Source organism: Sander lucioperca, chromosome 7 (genome assembly GCF_008315115.2).
Source record: "Sander lucioperca isolate FBNREF2018 chromosome 7, SLUC_FBN_1.2, whole genome shotgun sequence".
Taxonomy (NCBI): domain Eukaryota; kingdom Metazoa; phylum Chordata; class Actinopteri; order Perciformes; family Percidae; genus Sander; species Sander lucioperca.
The window spans coordinates 20455777-20465776 of NC_050179.1; the positions used below are offsets into that span (position 1 = coordinate 20455777).

Here is a 10000-nt window from a genome sequence, read left to right on the forward strand (position 1 = left end):
GGATCACAAACCAGACGCAGGCGTCAATTAACGGGAAACAAACTTCAAACTGGAGGCGATTCAAGTTTGAAATGTTTAAAACGCTCCCCGCTGAATTGTCTTCTCTGAGGAAAAGGTTTCCAAAGATCAGCGTTTGATTCTGCAGCGAGCAGCGAGGAGAGACGAGTTTATTTACCGTCGACACGTTTCTGTCCTCGTCCAAACAGTTTAAACCTGTCACAGAGCTCTGTGTTTAAACAGTTTAAACCAGTCACAGCGGTTAGAAAACAATTCTTACGTGACACGTCTCTTACCAGCAATTTCCACAGGATGCGAAACGTCTGCAGACCGGCTCCGCTGCTGAACGGCTGCGTGCTCCGCCGTCCGTCAACACCCACCAGGTCTGGATTTGTTGCGGCACGGCTGCGGCCATGACTGACAGCTGTAGTCACGAGGACCCACGAGATCTCACGAATTCACGTAGAATAGAACCACAAAACCAGCACCAGTTAGTTTCATCCAGAGGAGTAGAGGGGAAGCTACTCTGAGCTGTGTTTTCAAGGTGTAGTGCAGGGAGATATGATCCGCCGTGAGCACGCTGGATTTTATTTTGAAAATTAATCAGATTTTTATTTTGTTTCTGTGCTCGACTTCCTGTCCTGCACTATCTGCCGTGTGCTGAATTGCTGCGGAGCTCTCCGGCGTCCGGCAACAATAGAAGCTCTGGTATCTGCTCCGGAGGGCTGGGACCGCCAGAGCTGGGACGGAGTCGGGACGCAGACGTTCTGCAGTCAGTGGAAATACACACACTGACTTTAATGGAAACATAATGACTCTGTCGACGTTCCGGAGACGTTCCACAGCCGTTCCGCATCCAGTGGAAAATGCCGGTTGTTTGCTTCCACTCTCCGCAGAGCTCACAGGACTGAGTCTGGGCCGCAAAAAGATGGAAAAAATCCGCCAAAAACGTCGGAAAATGCAACAAAAACTTGAGAAAAAAAAAACGTCAAAACTTAGGAAAAAGCCACACATTTAGTTTTATTAAACTAAAAATAAAATGTTGAAAAGAACTGTCAGAAAAAAATGGCAAAAAGGATGTTTAAAATGTTTTAAAATTTTTTTTGCAAATGCATCAGCAGCTTTAGGAGGAAGGTAACGGATCCAGTCCAGTGCTTCCACTCTCCGCAGAGCTCACAGGACTGAGTCTGGGCCGCAAAAAAGACGTAAAAAATCCGCCAAAAATGTCGGAAAATGCAACAAAAACTTCACAAAAAGCCACACATTTAGTTTTTTTAAACTAACAAAAAAACGTTGAAAAAAACCGTCAGAAAAAAATGCCAATAACGTGGCAAAAAGGACAGAAAATGCGACAGAAACTTTAAAAAACAGCAACCACAAAAAAGTCGGAAAAAAACACTAAAATGTTTGTACATTTTTTTTTGAAAATGCATCAGCAGCTTTAGGAGGAAGGTAACGGATCCAGTCCAGAGTCGCTCGCTGACAAAACGTTGAAGAAAGAACCACAAAAGGTAGAAAAAAAGCAATAAAAATATGGAGAAAAACCCAAAAACGTTGAATAGAGGGCAGAGACAAGTGGTTTTCACATCCAACCTGTCACAGAGCTCTGTGTTTAAACAGTTTAAACCTGTCACAGAGCTCTGTGTTTAAACTGTGATCCTCCAGCCAAGGCCTCCTCCATGTCCCATTGTCCCAGCTTAAGCAGAAAGGTGACAGAGCCTTTTCTGCTGCTGGCCCTCAGCTGTGGACCGACTGCCACCTGACATCAGAAGTTCCCCTTCATTTGTGATATTCAAAGCCAGGCTCAAAACTCACCTTTTTACATCAGCCTTCCCAGCATCTTAATTGTCTTATCCTGCTATGTTTGTAATTAAGTGTCTGTCTTTTGATGTCGTTTTAGCCTAAATCACTGATTTGTAAGTGTATTTTATTTTATTTTATTTTATGACCCTGTGGCTAATGCACTATGTACAGCACTTTGGTCAGCGCGAGCTGTCTTTAAATGTGCTATAGAAATAAACTTTACTTACTTACTTACTAAACAGTTTAAAGTTTAGTAAGTAAGTAAGCTCTGTGCTTAAACAGTTTAAACCACCTTGCTGTGACAGGAAATCAATAGGAGGAACTTTCAGTCAGAAGACGGAGATACTGAGACAGAAGTTGTCTTAATAAAACAGCAATCCCACCAAAAGGTGATTGATTAACAGAAAGAAAAACAATCTGTTCTGGGATAGGAGAATAAACTCTCTGGGTTGTTTGCATTTCTTTAAACCAATTACAAGTTTGTAAGTTTGTAGGTTTATTTGATTAGGACAATGCACATTAATCAACATTTCTGTAAATGCGCCAGTGTTAGCCAGTCGGCTAACGGTCTTGGGCGGCGCTCAGCTCCGGACGCAGCGACGTGCCTCTGCTAAACAGTCTCAGGAAGGAACTTGTTCTGGTGGAACATTTCCCCCCCGCAAAAGAAAACTCCACATACAATGTTAAATGAAGTTAACTGTTGACACAATACAGTAACGTGAGATATTTAAATTAGCTGATACATGGTTACACCTCACTGGCTCTCCCTGTGTGTGTCTGTGTCTGTGTGTGTCTGTGTCTGTGTGTGTCTGTGTGTGTGTGTGTGTGTGTGTGTGTGTGTGTGTGTGTGTCTGTGTCTGTGTCTGTGTCTGTGTGTGTGTGTGTGTGATGTAGATCTCGCTGGCACGCCAGGATTTATAGCGGCGCGCAACAAAGCGGAAACGGGAAGACTAAACAAGTTCGCCGACAACCGGATGCCAACTGCAACTAGTGTCACGACCACCACGCGCGAGACACGGTCAGCCATAGGCGCCGATACTGAGATACAGAAAATCCTGAGCACCCAGTGCCAGACTGCCAGTAGGCTCCATTCATTTACAATTAAACATTGCAGTTGGTGCTAAGTGGAGCGTCTGTCATAGTGTGCCTAGGCTACTAGACAGGTGGAACTGATTCTTAATTTCCCATGAAGCTGACCGCGGTTACGTGTTCATCTCCAACCCTATCTGTATCTGTGAGAAGTGGTCCTGTCCTGAGGTGAAAGCCTACTTTACGGCTTTATTATCCAGTCAATAGGCGTCTGTGTGTTCGTGTCGGCCGCTGCCCATTTCCTAAGGTTCTGAAATGCAAACATTTTTTGACTACTTTTTTTTTAAAGGACGTGCGCCCGTGATCCGCCGACGGAGGAAAACATAAATCGGCGCCTATGCTTGCAGCAGTCAGAAACACACGGAGAGCGTTGGGAATCTGGACAAAAAAGTCGCTAACACGATGGCTTAAGTTGCAAACATGAAGGTGCTTTTATTTACAAAAAAAACAATGGTGAAACAGCGCAGGACGTCCACAGCAAAAAAATCATACACAAAAAATATCTTTTTACACAAGGTTTTCACTAGCAAAATTCACATCACCTGTCTGGATTGTAGCCCCCCTCAGACTGACCCCCCATGCTTAGGGGGCCAGAGGCTTATGTATGTTAAGCCCCTCCTACTAGACCAACCAACTCTTAATGGTTTCAATTATCTCTCAATTATGTTACCATTTACACATTTAGAATTTCACTGCTAGTTTCTACAATAAACAAATTAGTTACAGACTCTTGAAAAAATCATTTTCCACTCATCTTACTTTAGAAAACACCGAAACTTACACACATTTTCAACTAGAAGATCTCCCCTCACCTATGACCCAGATACATGGTATCTTCCACCATCAGCTCACCTGAGTGGGACTGCTGTAGGGCCTATATGACGCATGCGGCACCTTGCCTCAGCTCTGGTTCAGACCCAGGGACTGGAGAGGAGAAAGAGTTCAAAGTAATGGTTAAGTAACATAGTTTGTTGAAAAATAGAAATGACTGAAATGAATAAACTGAACTGACCAAAGCCTGGTTCCCACGGCAGGATAATTAGGCCGATTTTAGCCCCGATTCCCCCCTTCTGACAATCTTAAGGATGCTCTGATTATGGTAAAATAATCTGATCAGATGTTCCTGCCGTGTGTGGTGTGTTAAGACTGCTCTCGTCTGCTCGGAAGGACGTCGGGACCGCTCCCATCTCAAATCGGGGATATCCAACATGTTGGATTGTTTTGGCCCGATTCCTCCTCGTGTGTGGTGTCCAAACGAGCACGCAGCCTGTGGACTGTGGCGTGTAGCCAATCGGAAAGCGAGGTGACGAGGCGGCGAGGAAAGCACCGGAAAACAACATCAAAACAGCCGGCGGCACGGCGCACCAGAAAGTCCGGTGGACGTCGGAGATGGAGGACCAACTCGTCGACCTGTGGCAACACCGTGAATTTTTTTTTCGGTTAAAAACAAACTACAAACTATCGCCACTGCATCGTCTTTGTCCGCCATGATTGTTTACTCTGAAGTCACGTTTGATCTCGAGGGATTTTGCGAGATTTCCCGTCTGACCTGGGAATGCTGGGGAGTCAGATCGGTTCGTGTGTGATGTGTTGTACCACACGCTGTACGACCAAAACTGTTAGACCGTGATTTTATATCGCCGTGTGTGGAGTCTCTCAGGATTGGAAAATCGTCCGACAATTTTAAAATCGTCCCGTGTGAACCAGACTTAAACTAAACCAATGTAATGTGGTATTTTTGGTAACAGTTTTACTGAATTATATGTATAAAAGTATGACTGCAAATTAATTGTCTGGGTTCTTGGTGACCTGAGTAAGTTTACCATGTGCCATCCAAAAGTGACAGGGCCTCTGTCACAGTGTGTGTCCTGCAGCAGTCACAAACACACAGCCGGTGTGTAGATGTGGACAGTAGTTGGTCCGCAGCACCTCTCCTCTTTAGCCGTCCTCCAGATTGCTGTTGACACCGCGGAGAAGCGTCTCGTATCAATCTGGAACGGCTTCTGATGACACACTACATGGTTGGAGGACCGGGTAATCTCCCCGCAATTAATTACAGCACACAGCCCGGCCGCCACGCTGAGCCAGCTGCCGCTAAACGCTGTCAGTGTGTGTGTGTGTGTGTGTGTGTCTCTGTGTGTGTGTTTGTGTATGTCTGTGTGTCTGTCTGTGTGTGTGTGTGTGTTTGTGTCTGTGTGTGTGTGTGTGTGTGTGTGTGTGTGTGTGTGTGTGTCTGTGTGTGTGTGTGTGTGTGTGTGTGTCTGTGTGTTTGTGTCTGTGTGTGTGTGTGTGTGTATGTGGTTGTGTCTGTGTGTGTCTGTGTGTGTGTGTGTGTCTGTGTGTGTGTTTGTGTATGTCTGTGTGTCTGTGTCCGTGTGTGTATGTGTGTGTCTGTGTGTGTGTCTGTCTTTGTCTGTGTGTGTGTGTGTGTGTCTGTGTCTGTGTCTGTGTGTGTGTGTGTGTGTGTGTGTGTGTGTGTCTGTGTGTGTGTGTGTGTGTGTGTGTGTGTGTGTGTGTGTGTGTGTGTGTGTCTGTGTCTGTGTGTGTCTGTGTGTGTGTGTGTGTGTGTGTGTGTGTTTGTCTGTGTGTGTGTGTGTGTGTGTGTGTGTGTGTGTGTGTGTGTGTGTGCCTGTGTGTGTGTGTGTTTGTGTGTCTGTGTGTGTGTCTGTCTTTGTCTGTGTGTGTGTGTGTGTGTGTCTGTGTGTGTGTGTGTGTGTGTGTGTGTGTGTGTGTGTGTGTGTGTGTTCAAAAAAACATCTGCACATTCAGTGAGTTAATTTTCTGCACCAGTTCCCCAGTCAATCAACACCAATTCCCAAACGCCATTCCCAAAAGCCGTGGCGTTTGGGAATGGCGTTTGGGCGGACGCCGGCAGTCGGACAAAACTGTCCCCAAATCTGTTGTTGTGTCATTACGATTAATTGATTCTTCAAACTATTAATTATTCTGTTTTTTCAGAAGCAGCAAGTTTAATTTTCTCTCTTCTGCTGTTTGACTTTCACACCAGTTATTATGTATTTATTGGGACGTTATTCGTTAGTTTACTCCTCCTCTCGTCTCCTCCTCTCAAAGTCTTTAACCAGAGAGACAAACATCTTCATTTCTTGTTTATTTGGCTCTTAAACCCCCGGCCGGTTTCTCTCCTCCTAATTAAAAAGGAGAAGACGCCAGCTTTGCTGCAGCTTTGATAAGAGCCATCAGTCTGGAGTTACTTTGGCTATTGATTTGATTAAGAGGCTTAAACATTGTTTAATGAGTTTTCCACTTGACTGAGCTCCTTCTAATCAGGCCCAAAGCCAGATATTCTCTCTCTCTCTCTCTCTCTCTCTCTCTGTCTCTCTCCCTCTCTCTCTCTCTCTCTCTCTCTGTCTCTCTCTCTCTCTCTCTCTCTCTCTCTCTCTCTCTCTCTCTCTCTCTCTCTGTCTCTCTCCCTCTCTCTCTCTCTCTCTGTCTCTCTCCCTCTCTCTCTCTCTCTCTCTCTCTCTCTCTCTCTGTGTCTCTCTCCCTCTCTCTCTCTCTCTCTGAATGAATGCATAATACAGCTCTGAAATCCCCATCACCAAACCCACCAGACTCCATGTAAATAATCACTACTTTTAGCATGTATTGAGCCAGCATATCTCCACCAGACTCCATGTAAATAATCATATTTCCACATGTAAATGAGTGAATTAAGGGTTTATTTCAACCAAACCAGAGTGGTGATTGTTGGAACAGTGGAAAGATGAACCAAGACGGCTTTTGGTAGTTTTATTTAGTTTCTGTCTACTTTGAATGAAGTGTGTTTTACCATGATAAAAGTCCTGATTATTTACATGGAGTCTGGTGGGTTTGGTGATGGGGATTTCGGGGCTGTTCCATGTTAAACTAAAAGGATCTTCCTCTTTAACTAAAAGGTCTATCTCTGTAGGGATCCATCCCATAATGTTGTCAGACACTTAGAATAATAATCTGAGTCTGTCAGCATCAAAAACAGAACTTTTAGTGAATGCTTTCAAACAGTTTTGTTCACATTAGTCACTTAGACACTAACATGGGAACCTAGGGTCCATTCAGTCAGCTGCTCTCAGATCAGAGCTTCAGAACTGAGCGTAAATATGAACAGAAGTCTTTATTTAACCGACTCACAGAGTCATACAACCCGGAGCAGAGTGACTGCCGGCTCTACACAATCAAATATATATTAATATTAATATATTTTGCCCCGAGGAGATCACCTCTGTCTGTGAATATGAATAATATTCTCATATGAGGAGTGGATATCTATATAAACAGGGCTATGTATATTTAAGATGTAGTGGCTCTGAGCGCCTCCATTATGAAAACGCTGCTCAGTCTCCGCCACGATTGACAATTCCAGCAGCATAACTCAGCCTCTGCCGGCCCGAGTGACAGCAGACACATAAATATGTCATAATATAATATGTCATAAATCTCACCCGGCTGCCGCTTTTGTCTATTTTGTCTATTTTAACGTTTAAATGACTCAATCTGGTGCACTTTGAAAAGAAATTCAGAGGTTAGACTTTATTATTCTTATCTATGGATGGAAAGATTTGTGCTGTAGCCTGAACTATTTTGCACTTCAGAATTATAACCATGCACACACAGGTGGAATAGTCTTTTCTTCATATTTTTGCATTAATGTCACTAGGAAGCATAGCAGTAGAAATATATATATATATATATATATATATATATATATATATATATATAGTAAGTGGGATTGTCTGGAATCTGGCAATATAATAACCATTATGGTGGGATACACTGGCTAAGCTGTGCTGACATAAATAGTTTACATGAGAATACATTATAATTTTGGCCCTTTGGCTGAGTCTCTATCTGTCAGAGGGAGAGCAGGAGTGCGGTTGTGAAGAAATTGGTAATTTCATGGTGCAGATTAACACTTTTGCATGCACTATATCCGTGTCCCATTCTCATTAGGGGCTGAGCCCCCCTAAAGGTCTGATCCTAGAATCGCCCCTGCTGCTACTTCATACTTGTACTCCACTACACCTCACAGGGAAATGTTGTCATGGTTACTGCACTACATTTATCTGACAGCTTTTGCTTTATTGCGTCATGCTGGGCTTGTTTCTGCAATAGCTCATTGAGTATCAGATACAGTTAAAACTATTGAGGAAATATTTTCCTTTGACATTGGTCCAGCATTAAGAGAGATCGCTGCAGTCGGCAACGGTGAAACAAGCTACAATGTGAGTTAATAGGACAAGTGTCCAGCTTGTATTTATGTTCATAAAAGTGCTCGTTTTGCCGCTGACAGGCTCAGATTAATATTCTAAGTGTCTGACAACATTATGGAAAGGATTTCTAAGGAGGTCGACCTTTTTGTTAAAGAGTAAGATCCTTTTTTAAAACATAAAAAGTCCGCAAAATTGCGTTTGCTAAACCCACCAGACTCCATGTAAATAAACAGTAATTTTAGCATCGTAAAATGGGCATTCTAGAACATCCCTAAGCTCTGGCTGTCTTGAGCCTGCGCGTGTAAGGTGCACGACTATTCTCCAATTTCAGGTCTGTCAGTCACAGTGAAAACCGGGGACATTTCCGGGGACAGCTCCAGCCGGGGATAGGTCTCCGAAACAGGGGACTGTCCCTGGAAACCTAGCCTATATATATATGGGCCAGAATCTGCCTTTGAGAGAGGGGTGGGGCATATCATAGTGGGGGGTCTGGGTGTCCTCTCCCATTCATTTTCTGCATTTTGATTCACTTTTATGCACCAATTTATGGTGGAAATACCTTTATTTAGCCTATGTGAAGAAGAAAAACACAGATGACAATTCAAAATATATCAAAAATATAATATAGTATATATAGTATATAATGTTGTTGGGTGTCATTGGGCATTTTTAAGTGGGTATATGGAAATCCTGGAGCTTTGTTAGTGGGTATACTGCGTATACCTGCGTATCATGGAGACCACACCACTGCCTCTTTCTGCTTATTTCTCCCCGCTGATGCCGGAGAAGAACTGCATCTGATGTGAAGGCTTCCATGTGTCGGCCATTGTTAGCCTCTGGAGTTCTTAGCATGCTGGCGCTTCTCGCTGTCACTTTCGTTAGCCGCGGCTAGCTCGACAGTTACACAGTTAATTAGCCAGAAGCTGGTGTTTTCGGCCGGATGTGACATTTTCTAAAGCGTGTCGAGAGAGAATACAAACAAATCAAACATTTCATTAGTTGGCTGTGACGGCAAACTGTTTCACACACACACACACACACACACACACACACACACACACACACACACACACACACACACACACACGTATAGTGCGTTTCACTATCTTTGTGGGGACCCGTCATTGACATAATGCATTCCCTAGCCCCTTACCCTAACCTTAACCATCACCACTAAATGCCTAACCTTAACCCTTACCCTCACCCTAACCATAACCTAATTCTAACCCTAATCCTAAAACCAAGCAGCATTTTGGCCCCACAAAGCTGTCAGGACCCCACAAGTATACACACACACACACACACACACACACACACACACACACACACGCACACACACACACACACACACACACACATACATACACACAAACACACACACACACACTCTCTCACACACACACACACACACACACACACACACACACACACACACACACACACAGCAGCAGCATTCATAATGAATGATGTAACGGCTCGGAGCAGAGAGAGATGATAATGAGGATAGTTTTTAATAAGGGTGTCTCCTACTGAGAATTTACATAATCCAATCAGATGTCGACTGATCGTGGAAGGTTGTGATAAGGTTGTGATAAGGTTGTGATAAGGTTGTGTGATCAGCTCCTTTTGTATGAAAACATGCAACTGATCAGGACCCAGACATAAAAAGAGAAGCTTGTTAGTGTATAAGTGCTGCAGGGGTAGAGAAGATTAATTGAAAGAGGTAGTCTGCGTTCCTGCAGCACGAGCTCTCTACTTCTTTAACCCTCTTGTCAAAATGTTTCTCTGCCACAAACGCAGCCGCTGCCTCGTTGCCTCAGTTGTAACTGAGAGGGGGTCTGGGAAAGGTTCATTGACAGTTAATTTCCAAAGGGGCGTCACCAACGGACGCATTGGATAGTCCT

The 10000-nt window shown here is 44.0% G+C and overlaps 1 long non-coding RNA gene across 1 annotated transcript in view; it reads left to right on the forward strand.

Annotated features, from left to right (window-relative positions):
• The first annotated feature begins 6694 nt into the window (after positions 1 to 6694).
• LOC118495491 overlaps positions 6695 to 10000 on the forward strand; it is an 18006-nt gene continuing 14700 nt past the window's right edge. The window contains exon 1 of the long non-coding RNA XR_004897932.1: positions 6695 to 6714. This is a non-coding gene — a long non-coding RNA (uncharacterized LOC118495491). The remainder of the gene's footprint in view (positions 6715 to 10000) is intronic.